A 19,319-nucleotide genomic window follows, 5' to 3' on the forward strand; every position below is an offset into this window, starting at 1 on the left:
CACTCAGAGGTCTTGTTCTGAGTATTCACGGCAGCCGTAAGCTTCTCCAAGATCTTATCCATGCTGCACTCAATGAGCCCATTTTGAGAAACTCACGCCTCTTCCCATCGTTTCAATCCCAGCAGGCAGCCTTGTGGGGGTTTGAACAGCCGGTTCCGCTTTCTTAATTCTTCGATAAGTCAGGGCCAAGCCAGCTCCGATCAGCCAGAACCCTGTTATCATGGTTCCGAATAGGTAGATATCTTCAGCACTCAGGCTCACCCAAGCCCAGACTTCTCATTAAAGGGGTGTCAATTGCATTTAGGGACCAGTTGATCAAATCCATAATTCCTCTTTTAGGTTTTAGAGAACAGACTGTGAGAGAGTGTTCCAGGGAGAAGTAATACAAAAGACACGAGACTAGACAAGGACATAAGAGGCTAAGCAGGGAAGCTAAGGGAGAGGAGGAGAGGAGAAAAGTGCGACCGCCTTCGTCAAGAGCAAGAGCAGAAAAAAAAACAGGGTGACCCTCCATGCCTTCAAACTCTGCAGCAGTGTTGGCAGCACTCATACGTCTATTTTCAAAAGACAACCTCTGATTATGATGCTAAGCATGTGCACTCCATTTCTTTTGTCGACTGTGGCGAGGTTTGTTTTTCTGAGTGGAAACCTGTCATGTTAAACTGTTCTGTGGTCTTGGCCATGCTGCAGCTCAGTTTCAGGGTATTGGCAATATTCTTATAGCCTAGGCCATCTTTATGTAGAGTAAAAATTATTTTTTACAGATCCTCAGAGAATTCTTTGCTATGATGAGCCATGTTAAACTACTAGTGACCAGTATGAGAGAGTGTGAGAGCAATAGCACCAAATTCAACACACTTTCGCCTCATTTGCACCTGAGACCTAACGAATCACACGACACCAGGAAGGGAAAATGTCTAATTGGGCACAATTTGGACATTTTCTTTTAGTGTGTACTCACTTTTGTTGCCAGTCGTTTAGACAAATGATGGCTGTATGCTGAGTTATTTTGAGGTGACATCAAATTTACACTGTTATACAAGCTGTACACTGACTACTTTACATTGTATCAAAGTGTCAATGTTGTCCTGATCGGTTCTGTTTAACATTTACAAAAATGTGAGGGTCGTACTCACTTTTGTGAGATACTGTACATATATTATAAATTGAGAGATTTCAGTCTCCGATTTTATGATGTAAGTACTCACGCTCTTATTTTGACAGTGTGGTGTTCCTGCCAAGCTTCAGGCAGCTGAGTGATCTAAGTTGGTCTGACATCAGTTTACTTCACATCTGACATCTTCCAGGTCCATTTAGCCTCCTAAAACCTGATAAACACAAGCTTCTCCTCCCGGGTTGAACATGGCCAGCCACCGCCATTCAACCCTAAGGAAAAAAGGTTAATTTTCCGACTGAGCTGCTCCTGTCACTTGCATTAACATGCTAATTCATAAACTGTGTAGTGGCTCTGTGTTGATATGTATACAACTCCAGGCAGAGAGTGTATCTCGCCCTGACTCATGACCTTGTGTGACTCTTGGACATCGAGACTGTCAGAAGGTTTCAGTGAGCTCTGGCATGACTGGTCCTGCTGTCCAGCTCAGACACAGGAAAAACAAAAAAAAGCTGAATATGAGTGGTGAGTGGTTTTATATTGTGTGTGTGTGTGTGTGTGTGTGTGTGTGTGTGTGTGTGTGTGTGTGTGTGTGACACTTTGGATCAGTCCCACAAAGACAGATTTCTGCTATATCTGGATAAAATTACTCACTGAAACCCGGTACTCATCATAACTGATGCTTAATAACTTCAATACCTGGAAACATCAAATCTGCTATTTAGCAACTTACACATTTTAACATTTTCTAGTAACTTAATATATTCAATAATTTGTCTATGAGTATCTACAATATATTTACCTCCCCTAAGGAGTTTGTTTTTTTGGTAGCTGTGACAGGTAAGAGGCACAACAGGACCACGGTTCTCTTGGTTTCAGCAGGTTTTATTTACACACGCACACAACAACCCTCAATACAGGACCCGGTACAGCTTTTAAGGTGGTGAGGCATGACTGTAGATGCCACGCTGGTGCGTCCATCTCACCTGCAGTGGAGTCGCAAACCACTTGCTGCCACAGTAGCATTTGTATCGTGTTTGTTATTCTATCTGTAAATATGGCAGCTTGAAAAGTTTTAAATAAATTCTGATAAAAACTTTTTAGGGGTGCAGAGCGCGGTCATGTTAACAATTCATTAAAATCTTGCTTACATCCACCGAGGTCTCCAAGGGTGTAGACAAGTGTCAGGGATGATTTGTGACAGAAGGATAGCAGCGGGACTTAAAGGGGAGGATTACAAGATGATAAACCTGCTATGAGAGGGTGGTGCTGACAAAAAGACAGCAGGTTGAGCGGAAGAGTTTTCGTTGGGAGATACCAGGATGCACAGAATTAGAAATGACTTTGTCAGAAGACAGCTGAAGTTTATTGGTTTGGAAACAAAGAGAGGAAAGGCTGAGAGGGTTTGGACATGAGGATTGGATGAATTTATTGGACTAGTGATGTTGAATACGGGGCTGCCAGGCAGGAGGAAAAGAGGAAAACCTCAGAGGAGATTCATGGATGTAATGAAGGACATGCAGAGAGATTGATGTGAGAGAGGAGGATGCTGGAAATAGGATGAGGTGAAGGCAGATGAGCCACTGTATATCTATATCATCATATATATATAATCATATATATGATTACAAACATCAAGCAGCGATCAAGCAGCTGCTCCTTTATTCTTTCTCCTTTCAGCTCTTTTTGGCTCTCCAACATCTCCTAAAGCCTCTTTAGCAGCTAAATGTTGCACTTGCTCATGTCTATTTCCTAAATTTGCTTGCCATTTACTGGTGGGTAGTGGTGGTATTATCACTGAAAACAGCTTGTTTGCTGGGATGGGAAGCAAGAGTTAGTCTAAGAGCTGAGGCTGAACCAAAATTAGTCAAGTTGTGGGCTGCAACACAAAAACGGTGATTTAAAAGATGCCTAAATGTTTCTTTGCTGTAGGAGGCAGAAGAATTGTGTTATACTTGTTTCAGATTACACCTAGGATTACCAATACAAGGATACTAAAATTCAGTTTTACTTTGTGGTTAAAAAAAACAAACGACCACCTCAAAAATTGCTGTGCTTTGTGGTTATGCAAGTGAATGTTGTTATACTTTTTTCAGATTTATATAAAAGGGTAAAGGGCACAGCTTAATGTTCAGTTCATAAGATTCTATACAAATGTAGTGAAAGAAAGTAATGGGGACTACTGATGCTAATGAAGACTCCCTGCAAACAAAGATTCATGAATATTTCCTTCAGCTTCCTGTTTGCCAAATAATCTGTTGCTGCTTGAAGAATTTTGTGGCACTTTGTGTGATCTGTTTTATTGTATGGGTTTAATTCATGTTCCATGTTCTGCTGTTTAAAGCAAACCAACACCCTGCTACAGTGATAATCCTCTGTGCCAGTCAAAGGATCAGCACACATGAAAACAGAGTACTGTAAGAGTTCTTGGAAATGCTTTCGCTTCTGCTTTGAGTACTTGATATAATGCACACCTGAGGGAAGTTGTTTCAGGGAGGAAAAGCTGTATGAGCTGACGCGTGACAGCCTGAACACAGATACAAGAAAGATGTGCATCAGTGATGTTGCTTTAAAATACATTTTTTATTCATGCTTTCTCTTTGGATTGTATGTTAAATACATTTATATATATAATAATGTGAGAACAAAAAACATGCACAAAATATATTATACATCAGACACAGTATCTGGCAATAATGTTCAAAGAAATGGCAAGCAGCTACTCCGTTATTTACCAGCAAAGCCTACAATGATCTAATCTATTAATGATACGACACAGAGTTTGCAGGCAAAGCAAGCTGCATTGGATCATTAAGCGACAGTTAATAATGTGCTAATGTGCATATACGCCGACTGTATGGTGGCAGAGAGTTAAAAAAATGGTTGTATCCATTTACTAGCTTCATAAATATTACCTTCTGCTTTCTTGCATCCAAAGAGTTAGCAAGGTACAGTTAAGTTACCTGTGAACTGTAGTTGCTGCTGTGAGCTGCTGATAATCTAGTTTTGCTCTCTTTGATGGATCCATGAGGAAATACTAAATTTTGTCTTTGCTGTTGCTCCTGTTTGGAAGATTTGTGGTGACCGCGCCATAGATCAACTGTTAAACACTTAGGCTAAAATGATTAATATTATAATTAAAATATCATAGCGCTCTGTAATATAAGGGAAAAAATCAAATGAAAACTCATTTGTTGATTTATTTTGTCATCGTGAACATGCAAGTCCTCCATCATTCACCAGGGGGTGATGCAGCACCCTCAGCACCCCGAAGTCCTCCAACTTTGGGAGAATACTGTCTTTTTATGGTTTGTGTGCATTCCTGTGTTGTGTGGTATTCCATGCTTATTCGAGGACATTGTAATTATCCAAAGACAGTGAAATGCATGCCCTCCGTATGCACTCTCCCACTGGGACTAGGTGGGCTCACTAAAGAACATAATTACCTTTTCATGTGGGAAATCCTTTTATGTAATTTTATCAATGTTTGTAATAAAGACACCATAAACTAGCACTAATGATTTTCCCTCAGAGTTCCAGTACAGAACATCCATCTCTGTTCTGCCTGTCCTCGCTGACCTTACCTCCACAGCGTCCCATAATACATCAGCACACCGGCAGATCATTTATAGTCAAGCGGCTTTGAAATGTGTTTTGATACAGCTCTGCTCTTAGAGGTCAGAAAATTCTCAATAGACTCCCTGACTTCATCAGATTTAATTGAATTTGTTTGACATGATGAATCCAAAGCAATAGAAGTAAGAAACAAAAATATATTTATTATTAAATGCTGGTTTTTCTGCCCTTCCTCCGTTCTGAGGTCACACATCAGAGAAACAGCAGCAGGTCTGCAGCTGGAGGTGATTGCGTATCTCACAGAGGAGCACTTTTATCAGGAGTGACACTCACCAACACCACTCCCTTCACACATATAATGTACCTGAAGTGTGGTCTTTTAAAGGGCTGAGTCCACCCACTGCTCAAATAATTGAACTAAATATATGATTGGTTGAAACCAAGCCATGAGACATGAAAAAGCCTGTTTTTCACTAAAAATCCCTTATGTTTAACTTGCTGTTTATTTAGCTAGCAAACAAGATTTTAGCATGTCAAAGCAGGAGTATACTGCATTTGTTTAATAGAGGGGACAACCGCCTCTGTACTACAGTCAGGGGTCAAAGTGGAGTTAAAGTGTGTAGCGCTGTAGCAAGGCGAGAAGAATCACTTTGAAATAAGTTGCCTAATAAAATGTTACAGGCTGGGATCAGCTGACCTGCACTGCTGCCCTTTGTTTAGCTAACTAAATTCAACAAGATAGATGCAGATGTATCACAATCTTTTTTTTTACCTTCTTGACATGATAAAGCTAGTATAAAAGGATTCAGTGAGTGGATCTAATCAACATCATCAGCTGGAATATAAACTAATATCTGCTACCCTTGATGTACATACTTGATGTACATACATACGCAAGCTAACCGAGTCTGTCCGCACTAAATGGCGTAGTACAGTACTTTCATGCAACCTTTGAATAACACAATATCTGATTTCAAAACTGTAAAATGACTGAGGACATTACTTACTGTATATGATTTAAAATGCTAGTTTATCTAATCTCGTGAGCCGAGCAGTCCTTATCTTTGAAAATAACCTCATCTTCTTCTCCATCTCTGTGTCACATATTTATTTCTCACACAGTAGTTGTACATTTCTTTTAATTTGTTGAGATGTTTAAGAACTTGCATTTAAGTTACCACTAACAAAAAAAACCCAAACAAAACATTTGCACCATGAACACATCACAGCAATAAGAAGGAAAGCAGGCAGTGAGATGATTTTCTTATTTTTCTTGTTACTGAGCAAGTGTCTCTATGCTGTCAGTGGATTCCCAGTTGTACCACCCAATGAATTAACTCATTAGTACACCTAGTTCATCAACAGACCTCCTAAAACAAAGCCAACTGTGGTTATGTTTGAATGTAACCAAAAACATTGTTAGAAAACAATGTCAGGTTTTAACATGTAAAGTATGACCCATTCCTTCTACTCTATATCCAAGGGGAAAACATTGATATTCTGTGCTGCTCCTCTTCCTCTGCCAGCCAAGGTCACCGATATGGATGAGTCAGCATCGCAAGCCCTGTTGTCACACTCTACTTCCTTTTTCTCCCCAGGAGAAAAAGGATGTTTCTCGACCTCTTTCTTTTTCTCTTGATTTTTTTTGGTTCCCTGGTTTCCTTTTGTCTGCTGCTCCAATCTCTCTTTGATTCTCCCCTTCTTTCACCTTCACCCTCTCCTATTACTCCATTTTCTATGACGTAGGTATTAAATTTCTTGAAAGGCCGACAGAAAAATTGAGGGTATATCAGGCTTCCGAAAGTGTGCTGACCCGAATTCTGAGTTTGATTCTTACAATTTTCTTGTCCTTTTTTCCTGAGAAGAACTTCAAAGAGCTGTGGGTTAGGCAGGGGACCAGTCACCCGGTGAACATCAGAGGACCTCTAGAAATACTCAAGCACCAAGCAAGCCTGAAAGCGTGCCAGAGCAGGCGGCACGATTAAGATTCAGTCAAGACGAAAGGCATGATGGGATTTTTATGCTGCAGACAGTTCCACTTTTCACACCTAACTTAGTGGACGTGTCACAGCAGAGGTTGTCAAACTGAAGGTCAAGCCAGGCTTTAAGAGGGGAAAAAAACGTCATTTAATGGAAGTTCTTTTCATTTATGAAAAGCCATTTGCAGCCACATGACTTCCTTAGGATTAATAGTGAAAGTGAAATAAAGTAAATGTGTGCTGTGCAGAGATAACCTTTCGGCTTGTTTTTAGTTGGAACGCTGTCAGCTACACCTACTTACCGTACCGCTCTCACAGTGGGTGACAAGTAGGAGTCGTCTATTTGGAGAAAGGTGCGAGCCAAAAACATTGTTTACATATGTGTGAGCTTTTTAAGTTATCGTTGTCCTCTGTAGCATACAAATAATAAAACTTTTCATTTTCACATTATCACCTCATCTTTTTTTTTTGAAAGGTGTTTTTTTTTTAAGATCCATTGGAGAAAAATCTAAATAGAGGACACATGAGGATGAATAACAACAAAAAATGAGCTTTAAAAAATGCACGGCCAACTATACAAAACCCACAGATAAACAAACTAGAAATCAAAGAAACTCAAAATACAGAAAGGAGCATGAAGAAGGGAGAAGGTGATGCAAACAGGACCGACTGACGGGGAGAGGGCTGATTGAGGAACAAGACACAGGTGGAAACAATCAAGCCAGTGCAGAACATCGAGAACAAAGACAGTAACACTCGTGGGGGAAAATAACCTTCAAAGAGTGCATATCTGGGAAACATGAAGCCATAAATAGGAAAACAAAGAAACTAGAAAACCATTAAATATGTGGACCATAAGAAATTTTAAGACTTGACCTAGCCTTCCCATTGTGTTCGATTTACAACTTAAAACACTCATAAATATTGTGTTTTAGATCTAAAGTCCTTATGATATCCTCCAAACTATGCACTTGAACATATAAAAGTGACAATCACCTCTTTCACTGAATTTTGAGTGTTTTAATCGACCTTGTTACACCTATTGTCATGACTGCGTGCAGGCAGGCAGGAAAAGGACCCAATATGCAGACTCATGGAGGTGAAAAGTGAACTGTAAAACAGCTTTATTGCTGTACACAAACTGAACTTAACTGAGAATACAAACTAAGTATGCAGGCAGGCAGATAGACAGACAGAACACACAGCTGGTTGAGGGTACGACGTGACAATGAGCAGACACTAAATACAAAAGGGAAACAGGGAAAAGAGCAAACACCTTGGAGACGCAGCTGACATGAACTACAATGACGAGACGGAGGACAGAAAAAAACAGAACCTGACACACACAGACTGAAGACTACCAAAGTAAAACAGGAAGTACACAGACTCAAGGACATGGGCTTCACACAGGGACATGACTGACTTGAACACAGACGGAACAAATGAGATCAGAACAAAAGATCTAGAAATACAAAACCAAAACACAGACAGTAATAACCCCGCAAATAAACAATAAACAAATCAAAACACTGGGTCACAGGTCCAGGACCGTGACACCTATGGTGTTCCTGGTCAAAAGTTACAGCCATAGGAAATTAATGGGAATCCACTCACTTACTTACTGAATGGCCCACTGAATGACCCCCACCGAACTGAATTTGGTGGCGAAAAATGTTTGTTGTGCTAATTTAAGAGCTGTTAAAACATACCGGTCAACTTCGACTGGGAACACGGGGCACATGGGAACATGGAGCTGAAGACAAAGAGAGAGGCCATAATTATTCAACAGGTTCTGATTCACAGTATGAATCAGCTCGGCTGTATCCCATTACCAACTGTTGCTTTACTTCCAGACAGGATGATAAGTCAGAATAATTCAGGAGTGGAAAGTCAGAGTTTCTATTACTCTCGGTGCCTAGAGTTAAAATATATTTTAGCATTTGTATTCATCTCTTTCTCCGCCAGTCAGACTTGTTCATTGAGGCCAGGTTGACTTCGAAGTGTCACATTTTTTTTACATTGTTTTGCGCTCACCCAGTTCCCAAGTCTGAATTCACTCTTTGAACCTTCACTAATGAGCGACAGAGAGACTTTTTAATCTTCGAAACAGAAGCAGTAATTTGTGTATAAGGATGCAGATTGTTACTGCAAATATTTAGAGGTATTTTCCCGTTACACTTTTAAATGTAGTTTTAAAATTTTTTGCTCCTTCATAAAACGTTTGTTCCTCTTTGTCCAGATAGTAGCAGTTTAAAACGAGTTGCCCAGACCTCCCTCTCCCTGGTGCCCTCCTCCAGGTTTTCTGCGGGATTACTGAGGTGTAATCGCTCCAGGTTCTGCCCCAAGACCTCCTTCCACACCTGACCCTAAGAGGTGCCCCACAGGCATCCTGGTCAAATGCCTGAACCTCTTCAACCCAAGCTCATTTCCGCTCGCTCTACCCATGTTCTTATTCTTTCCATCACTGCTCACAGCTCATGACCATAGGTGAGAGTAGGAATATGTAAATTGACAGCACATGTAATCCCTGAGATAGCTTAATATATGACAAAGAAGTGCAGTTCCAACAGTCCCAAATTTTCACGATATAGAAATGCTGCTGTAATAAATAAAATACATTTTTGAATATGGTTCTTTCAGCTTAAGTTTTAAGAAATAAATGTGTAAAATTACAGAAACACATCTGGCATCACACTGACCAGACTGTCCTGTAATTATGGAATAGAAAGTTTATGTTAATTTAAAAAAAGGCCTCTTTGTGGAGGCAGATTTCTTTAGTCATTTAATTGTTTATCTGTTACTTAATTAGTGTGGTGTAGTATGAATGGCCATGTGGGAGTCCTTTATCACCAGAAAAAGATGTAAAAGGTATTAAAAAAACATTTAAAAGTCCAAAAATGTATGCTTTCCTTCACATTCACAAGTGATCCGGATTGAGTCCCTGGTCTTATTTTCGACACCCAGGTTTTAGGTGGTTTACGTGGTCTTGTTTTTTTGGTGCTTGTATCAACCTAAAAAACATGTTTATAAAATTTCTCTGTTATCTAAGGTTTTAATGATTGTCAGCTATATTTTAGTATTTAGTGGAAGGTCAGAAAGCTGGTTCTCAAGTCAAAATACTTAATGAGGAGAACTATTGTTAATCAGGTTAAAGCTTCTATGTGATGGAAAATGTGCTGTAATGAGACTGATCAATGCTGGCTCCCAGTCTTAGTTTAAATTAGTGGCTATTAACATACTGCTGTTAGGGACAACAGGGAAATCGTGTGCACTCCAAGCCTCAGGGGGTCATGGCTGTTATGGTGGCACATAAAGGAGCAGCAGCAAAATTGTTCTGTCAGCAAAGTACAGTGTGCCTTCATCCGTTAATTAGTCTATAATAGAAATATTTAAACTACAACTACCTCAAAATGACATGAGTTGAACATTGAACTGCAGACAAGCATAGTTCAGCAGATTAAATAAAATAAAGTGGCAGTTGTTGTTTTTCACACTTGTAGCAGCAGATTTATAAATTGCAACCTCATCTGAGTCATGCAGAGCTCCACAGTCCAGCTCTGTATGCACGCACTGTCTTCGCCCCTGCATGACCACTCATGCTGTTCGAGGGATTGGTATGAATTGCATTTTCATATTTCACACACTCAAAATGCTCCAAAGCTGCACAAATCCAAAGCACGGGTGACGGCGTGGAGGTCGGCACGATCTCATGTTTGAGTAATGGTGTTAGGTTATCATTGAAATCAGATTTCCCTCACGTGATCGATGAGTATATTCAGGGAGTGGCAGGGGAAGATGAGACTAGAGTGATAACGCATAGCAGGATACCATGAATCCATCTAGCTAATTCCCAAACCGAAGCTCTCCAAAGCTGTCAGGAGGCACAGAGGATTGAATCACAGCCCCTGATATTAGAGGCAGGAGGCAAAACTGGAGCTAAAAAGCTAAAAGCATATTAGGGGAGGGTGAAAGGCAAGCAAAGCCTAGGGTCTTAGGGATCAATATGCATGTGCATAATACTGACAACACATACCCGAGGAGGATCTCAGTGAGCTCGGTTCCATTGGCTTTTTCATAATTCCTGTTTCAGGAGGCGACAGCAGCTTCACGGTGCTCTCTAAGGAGCTGCAGGATTTGAAAAGATGACTTTCCAAAAAGGTCATTCCACAATTTGGGATTTAGACTCTGTTTACCTTGGCTTATGTAGATTGAATTTTTGAATATCAATTTATAAAGTCAGCTTTTCATTAATGTCAATGCAGCAGAGAACTGACTCTTTGTGATGCCCCAATTCCTTACTAATAAAGTAAACAAGCTGGCTTATAAAAAAAGTTTGACCCACTTGAAGAAGTCTGTTAAACTTTAAACATCTAGCTTTTTCTCTCTTTAATCATCTTTCTGGGATTTGAATGCTGCAGGCTTAGATTCTTAATCTCACTGGTTGGTTTAAAACGTCTAGTTGTATTTATTCCTGTATTTTAAATGATCGCGAGGATCTTTTACTTTAATGTTAGCCTTTAGATGTGATGGGCTGTTCAGGCAGATCGGGATGTCATTATGGCAGTGATTGGATGATTGGTTTTTAGATGACAGATGCAGAAATGGGTTAAAGTGAAAGTCATGTTGGGAAAGGCTGTTGTCCATAACATCAAAGAGTCTGTCTGCTGAATAGCTGATGGGGAATTTTATCCCAGAGCTGACGAGGGAGTTGCATTAGCATCTTTAACCATGTGGGAAATACTAATTCTAAATGTAAATGTAGGAATGCTGGATTCTCCTAAACATAGCCCCTGGTTGCCTGGTTATCGCTAATGAATATTATAAAGCACGAGAGTTTGTTCATCTGAGCTGTAATAAGGGAAAATGAAGGAATTTGTTAATCAACCTGTTAATTAGCTCTGGTATGAATTCTGATGTGTTAGAAGTCACATCTCACATATGTAGAAAAAAAAAGATGTATAAATAGGACACAAAAATAAAGCGAATGTATTCAGGAATATGTGAGGTTATATAATATAATTTACATCTACAGGTTTGTACAGCTTGTTTTTAAAACACTTTTAATGAATCAGCCCTGAAAGTGACTCATTGGTAGTTTACACTTTTACAGTTTAAGACATGAGGACATTTTAAATGTAGCAACTGCTGTAAAACCATGTTTTTAACATTAAAGTGGCTGAAATATGTAAAAATCTAATCGTAGATTCCATAGGATATTAAAATTGTGCAACGCTGATTTTAGTTTATATGGACATACAGCCACAGGTCGTCATGTTAATAAAATATTTGTCTACAAAAAACAAATTTCTCAGTTTACTATCTCAAAGCAAATCTCTTGCATGGCTCCTTGGGTTAACTTGTCTTTCATTGCTGTATTGTAGCATGTCCTTGATAATATTCTTGTCAATAAGAGAGCTACAGAGCTGACAGTGAATCAGATTTTTCATTCAGACAAAATTTGGACAATCACCTGATCCATCTAAAAACATTTTAATACACATGTATTTACATTACATTTGTAATTTGTGAGCTAACTGGTTGTTAGCTTCAGCGAAATGCCCTTAAAATGTGCTGAACTACCCCAGCATACTGAAAAAAACTATGTTTAGTACACTCCCATTGTTCATTCATAGAAAAGCAATAAAAGATTTAATCAATGAACATTTCATTTAAATGTGATTGTAGAGCTGATTATCTGCTCACTTTTCCCCTGTCACATAACAGCGTCTTCACAGAGCTAATTAGCTTGCTAGTCAACATTTGTGTCTGAACTGCAGTGGAGAGCTGAAGTGAAATATGAATGGAGTGAATGTGTGGATAAGTAGTAGAGCAGTAACTAATGCTAAAATAACTTTTTAGGCTTAAAGCTGCAGTGCTTTGTTTAATAATTCCTTAAAATGAGGACAGTAAACCAGAGGAATGTCTGAATTTTTCAGAACACGTCCTCCAGGTGAGCTCTCACACGTCACTGTGGCTTTATGTAACTAAAACGCCACCTCAGATAGTCCTATAGCAGAGTGCAGAGTGCATGTTATCTTGACGGCAAGGATCAAAAATGGATGTAAAGCCTTGCTTCATTCACTTCCAGGTGGTCTTCAGCTGACAGCTGCTGTTTGTTTTGTGTGTGGTGCAGATAAAACAGGTGCTTTTTAATTTTCATCAGTAAATGACTGAACATGTACAATGAACAATCCAAGACTTGAAAAGCACCAAGGATAAGAAACACTCAGTAACACTCTACACATTTTAACACACAAAAATGTATAGATACATGCAGTCAAATGTTTCTGAGCATAAGTGCACCAAAATGAAACAGATTTGTAGAGGATACTTCTCCAAAGTGTTTCTTCAGACTGATGCAAAAGGAGTTACTTCTGGGGTTATTCACCTTCTGGCTTGATGCAGCCCATTGAACTGTCTAAACAGTTCAATGGGCTGAGAAGATTTGAACTGGAAGGGGAAACAACAGGTCAGTAGAGGTAGCTCCCACTTTTCATCTACTTTTTGTAACTAAAACTTAAAATCTGACCTGAAGATGACTGTAAATTTGGCCTTCAGTGCACAAAGGTTCTTTATTTTATTTAAAAGGCCAACTTTTATGCTTCATCTCTCGCTGCTTTAATGAGCTGTCTTGCTGGCTGTGTTTGGATATTTTCTATAGTGTGAGCACATACAACGTTCAGAAACTCAGACATAGCAATAAAAGAGCCGTGGTATAAGATTATGCCTTCAAAGCACTGTCTGATACCTTATTGATCTCTCATCCCCTGTCGACAGGTCAGAGTCTGCCATAACAGATCTGTGGTTTTTAGAGCGGGGCCCTTGAAGCAGTCAAATATGCAGTAATTTGCTGAAGAACTCTTCAGCAGTGCTGTGATAGAGGTTGAAACCTTGAATTGATGACTTAACCTCCACACAGCCATGCAGTTTCATAAATTGTGGAGACTGCCCTCCCCCTTTAAATGATCCGATAGGTCATCTGTGTAAGCTGCTATTATAACCTGCACTGTAGCTATATTTTAAACAGACGCTTAAACACCTGCTTGTTTTATCACATTTTTAGATTGTTTTTCAGATGGAGTTGGAAACCTACACAGTGGGGGGTTCCAATAATAGTAAAGGCAGATACCAAACACAAGTGAACAGGAAGTGAAATCAAGACCTAAAAATTGGTCACAGCTGAAAGTTAATTTGTCTCCCAATTGAAGCAGATGTGTTTGTAAAAAGCTCCTATATGTGTTTTTATGGACGCTTTCATGGTCATATATGTTGACTGTGCAAGTTTGGGGACAGTCAATGAATAACTTTTAGAAGAAGCTAAATTTTTAATGGTTAAACAACAGATGGCAATGAGGTTTTTATGATACCACACTTTTTAATTTCCTCAACTAATTGGAAAATCTTTATTACCAAGGCTACCCACAGTCACCAAAAGCTTAGTGTCATATAATGAATTAATTTCATGTATTCAGTTAAATTCAATTTTATTTATATAGCACCAAATCACAACAAAAGTCACCTCAAGGTGCTTTATATTGTAAGGTGGACCCAACAATAATACATACAGAGAAAAACCCAACAATCATATGACCACCTATGAGCACCACTTTGGTGACAGTGGTAAGGAAAAACTCCCTTTTAACAGGAAGAAACCTCCGGCAGAACCAGGCTCAAGGAGGGGCGTCCCTGTACCTTGACCAGTTGAGGTGAGAGAAGGAAGTTGTTGATTTAGGATGAGAAATTTCTATACATTAAATCTACATCACATGTTCATCAGCTATTCATTCTGTTGTCAGTTAACTGAAGTACTTAAATACTATCATTAAATCTTATAGTAAAGGTTGCTAAATAAAAAAAGAGTCCTGCAGTAAAGTTATTTTTTAAACCGGTAAACTGCCTTTTGGTGTCTTCTTTGTCCCCTTGGACAGCAAAACAACAGCTGAAACAATGTAGAAACCAAATATCTGATCAATGAAACTAGAATCTAATTATCTATCGAGGATATTCTGATGCCAAAATGTTTGCTGTCCATCATCCTAAAGTACTCCTACATTGTTTTCAAGTTCAGTTATGTGACTTTTGCTTAAAGGTTACTGTGCAGGGCATGGCTGAGAACACCAGCACAGTGTGTGTGTGTGTGTGTGTGTGTGTGTGTGTGTGTGTGTGTGTGTGTGTGTGTTTCTTTCAAAGTAATCTGTTTTTTGGGATTTTCCCATTTAAAACTTTGATATTTGATCTTTATTTTCTCGCTGTTTTCTTGCTCCTCTTCTTCCAATGGGGGCAGCATCTTTGGTGCTGCTGGTGGAGTTTCAGCCTGCTGCTGTGTCCCCTCCTATGACTCATTACTGCAGTGACTCCAGAGTAACTGCTTATGAAGTTCTGCTATTGCTCTCAGTGATCTGTGGCACGCAACCAAACGTGACACCCTGAGCTGTGGGGGGTTGGGTGAACACGCTCTAACGCTGATAGTCCTTATTGGAAGAGGCAGAAAAGGAAATCAGACCTAGATTCCATATACAAAGCCAGTTATCATAATGAGGCCTGGATGTCATGATGAAAGTGGCTCCTAGAGTGGTATTACCCTCGAGATAACTGTGGCAGAAATTATTACATTTAGGGTTATTTGGGCTTTTTTTATATAATCTTAGAAGGAAATGATCCCTGACTTGATTTTGTTCAAGGCTTACTTGGATTTGCCTTTTTTCCTCTAGATAGATAAAGTTCTTATAAAATGTTCGTCTTGCATAATATGATGCGATAATACAGCTGTTTTGATTTTCAATTCAACACTTTGATTTGTTTTTGTTTGTGTAAATGTGTAGGTATGTGTTCCCTGTATTAGTATTATTTGGTTTGGGTAGAGATTGAGTTAGAGTCTTTAGGAAACTGATTTAAGTTAATGTCTCCTCAAGTTACTGATACACAACTCTGCGTGTGGTGTGTGTTTAAGAGGATGGATGGATTGCCTCGTGCTTGGTGCCATCCTCAGAGGTGATGAATGTGCTCTGTCGCTGCTTGCACATCTCCAAGGCCAACCTCTGCGAGGCTGTCTTCCAATGATACTGGTTGCAAATGGGTGATAAAGCACAGGAATGATGTAGCTCAAGCCTCCGTTTCCCTTGTGCCCCAGAGATTTACTGAGGTATTCAGTGAATCTGGAAAAATAAGGCCACTTTACCCCCATCGTGCATTATCAGATTTACTTGCTGGAACACTGGGATGTCCACATCATTCAATAAATACTTTTCTAATCTAGTTCTTCAAATTGGTTTTAAATAACATTCATTCCTAAAGTAAAATTAAAGAAAAATACTCAACCAAAATCCTCTAGATTGATTGTCATCATAAATCAAATGTTGTAAACAAATAGGGCAGTAAACATTGTTTTTCCTCTGAATTTGCAGATGGTGACAATATGGCCTCATTCACACTTCTTTATTTCATGTATCTTTTTCTGTATTGCATCTCTTCAGTAAATCTGAACTCATCCATCTGGGATTTCCTGAGATGGATACAAATCAGGGCCAGTCACACTCCACTTTAGAGGGCTGTCATACTCCCGATCCTCTCAAGCAATCACTAAAAATACCACAGGAAGTTGAAAACAACACTCTCTAGTGTTACTTTAACATCACTGGAACTGCTTGGCTGTGTGTGGCTGACAGGGAAGGAGAGCAGTCTAATGTGTCCTGTTCAGATCAAAAAGGACATCCAAATTTTACTTTAGCATCCATGTGTGTGGAGTTTGCATGTTCTCCCTGTGGCTGTGCAGGTGTCCTGATTAAATTGGTCAGAGCTGTGAATGTCTTTCTGTCTGTCAGTACTGGCCCTGGAAAAGACTGCTGAGCTTACCTTTGTCATACTACCTTTTAACCTATAACAGCAAGGACAGACTCAATTCCCAACGCGTCATCGCATTGTTTCACTCTTCCAAAAATCATTTAACACAAAGGGGCAGGGTTGGCTTCATGTTACTTTGGTTTTGACGTTAACTTTTCTGTCACTTTGGTTACATTTACAGAGAATAATGGCTTTAAAAACATGCTTAATGACAAACACATTGCATGGCTTTTCCTTGGTTACCATAATTAGGCATTAGGTTGGTATTACACCAGTCTTTTCTCTCAGTGTCATAGCATATGTATTGGACTACTGTGTACACTCAAAAAAATCTGGAGCTTTATGCTTTTATAGATGTGATAACTCGGAAGTCAGAATGCTCGGTGTTTCTTTTATGCCTCATTTACATAGTATTTTTATTTCTGCTAGCCATGTCCCCCGTGAAGGCTACATGGTGTCTTTTATGTTATTTTTTTAAATAAAACTGATCCTTATTGGCTTGTTGTAATGATACGCTATAATGCAAATTGTTAATGAAGAAACAATGGGATCCCCATACAAACTTGTACAGTGAATTTGTTTTCTATCCACCAATATCCGTTTTTCCTTATTATTGTCGTAGCGTAATGCTTTCATTTTAGTGAGTTAATGCGTTCAATTACCTTGGTAGAAGAAAAGTGTTATACATAAGGCCACTTAAAGGACACTCTCTTATCCATAAGAATGTACAAGGAATGAAAAGGAGATGGTTCTGTCTCTCGCTCAAGGACAGAGAAGATTTAACTTGGCGCAGTTGCATTATAAAATCTTTCCCTGGTCAGCCTGTCACTCATAGCAATAGAGAAGTAATCTTCTGTACTGAATGGGGCGTTCTCCTTTTCTCCAACACTAAGTGTGGCTAGAGCTCTCCAAGGACAGCTGTGTTCCAAAAACCAGACTAGTCTCCGAGAACGAGTCAATAGTTAGGACGGGAACAGACAGCTCAGTGTGAAAAGTGACTCAGTGCTGCTTCAACAAAAGATCTTTTCAAGGTCTGACACTGATAAAACTTTGTGTAGGAGTTGAAACACAGCCACAGATCTAAAGCATCACGATGCAACCACAACTTCTATGGCACCTCTAAAAAGTTGGCAAGAAATTTTGACACTTTATAAACACCTACGCTGACGCCCCATTGGTTCCTTGACATCAGCATGACTGTTTTAATCCAGTCAAGGAAAAATGCATGTTAGGTAATTATTGAATCCAATTAAAAAATGGTCACCAATTTTATTACATAGTTATTTTATATTATTTAAATCTAAAATCGTATTTAGACTATTTTAATCTAAAATCTGGAAAAACTGGAGCATCCTTTTTAATCTATCAGTAAATGTAAAAGCTTTGTGCTTACTTTACTTTGGTTTTTGATGAGTCATGGTACATAATACCTCCTCTGATGTTCGTCATGCCCATTCATTGATCTAAATAACTCAATTTAGATTTCCAAGACATGCTTGTTAACTTAACTGGCGTGGATGTGATTGTTTCTCTCTGTGCTTGCCCTGGAGATGGGCTGCTGACCTTTCTAGGATGTGCCCCACCTTTTTTTGTCCATCATAAATTAAAACCACATTTCATCTCTTATCAGCAATACTGTGACTTTCCTCCTCTGTAACATTACACCATTCTGAGGTTTTAAATATATATTTTATATATTATTTTGTCTTGCAATTTGAGGGAACGAGTCATAGCTTCTAAAAGATGTGGGATCCCACTTGTGGAAGGCACTGAAAGAGAATGCAGCCATGCATGGTGTCTTTAGTAGTTTTCCCACTGGGATTATGGACCATCCAGGTTGGGGTGGGAGGCTGATGAAGACGGTCCGACCCACTGGAGTCAAGACGGGGGGGACCTGTCAGTAGGCAGCTATGGGACTGCTGAGGAGTAGTGACAGATGGGAGAGCAGGAACACAGAGTCCTTGAGCTGGTCCCGCTGTTTTCCTCTCTTATGCTATCACTTTTTTTCTGCAGCAGCAATCTCATTCTCACAGTGCACAAAATCATTTTTGAGAAATCTTTTGTCATTTACGAATATGTTCATTATTCTTTTGTTCTCCCACCTAACTTCATTTATCATTCAGTCATCCTTCTCTGTGCTTTTCCTTTGTTACCAGTCACTGCCCTGTCTTTCTGCTTATGTCTTTTCTCCTAACTGAATACACAAGTTTCTTTTCTTCTCTTGATTTCTTTTTAATTGTTGGGTTTTTTTTGTGTTTTTTTTTAGCTCTTTAACTTATCTCGGATATACTGTTTTCTTCTAAATCTTCTGCACTGCCAGTTTTTATTTCAACCTCTAATTTGCTTGCTCACACTTTACATGTTACCTTGTTTATTTGCTTTTTTTTTCTTTCCCTTTTCCCTTCTTTTGACTTTGCTCCCATTTCCCTTTCTGTCCTTCAGATGTGTTGTGCTCCACAGGGGACACATCTCGTGATCTCACGAGTCTATCAGGATGAAACACGCTACTGTAGCTCACGCACTTACTCAGAGGAAATACTCTTGGAGCTCAAATGCACCTGGAGGACATGCACTCAATCTTACTTTAATAGCACAATGGAGACCTGTACATTTTGTTTTCATTTTCCAGTGTTTCGTCCATGCACACATGCAGAGTACCACTGATGCTTCCACATTTTTCCAAATCCAATGCCAGCTTTTATGTAACTCTGCACAGTTTAATCCGTCCCTAGACTCAACCATCCACAACTTTCCAACTTCTTCGTTATCCCCTTTTAAATTTTTGCCCTTATTCTCACCAAGTCTTTTCT

At 39.4% G+C, this 19,319-nt stretch overlaps 1 protein-coding gene and 1 long non-coding RNA gene across 3 annotated transcripts in view; both read left to right on the forward strand.

The window, feature by feature from the left end:
• The window catches only part of LOC146523909 (uncharacterized), a 29,737-nt gene extending 23,720 nt beyond the window's left edge, over window positions 1–6,017 (forward strand). Inside the window, exon 2 of the long non-coding RNA XR_014875909.1 lies at window positions 10–6,017. This is a non-coding gene — a long non-coding RNA (uncharacterized LOC146523909). The remainder of the gene's footprint in view (window positions 1–9) is intronic.
• The window catches only part of cplx1 (complexin 1), a 59,670-nt gene that overhangs the window by 25,003 nt on the left and 15,348 nt on the right, over window positions 1–19,319 (forward strand). The window lies entirely within an intron of this gene.

Source organism: Neolamprologus multifasciatus, chromosome 2, assembly GCF_963576455.1.
Source record: "Neolamprologus multifasciatus chromosome 2, fNeoMul1.2, whole genome shotgun sequence".
Lineage (NCBI taxonomy): Eukaryota > Metazoa > Chordata > Actinopteri > Cichliformes > Cichlidae > Neolamprologus > Neolamprologus multifasciatus.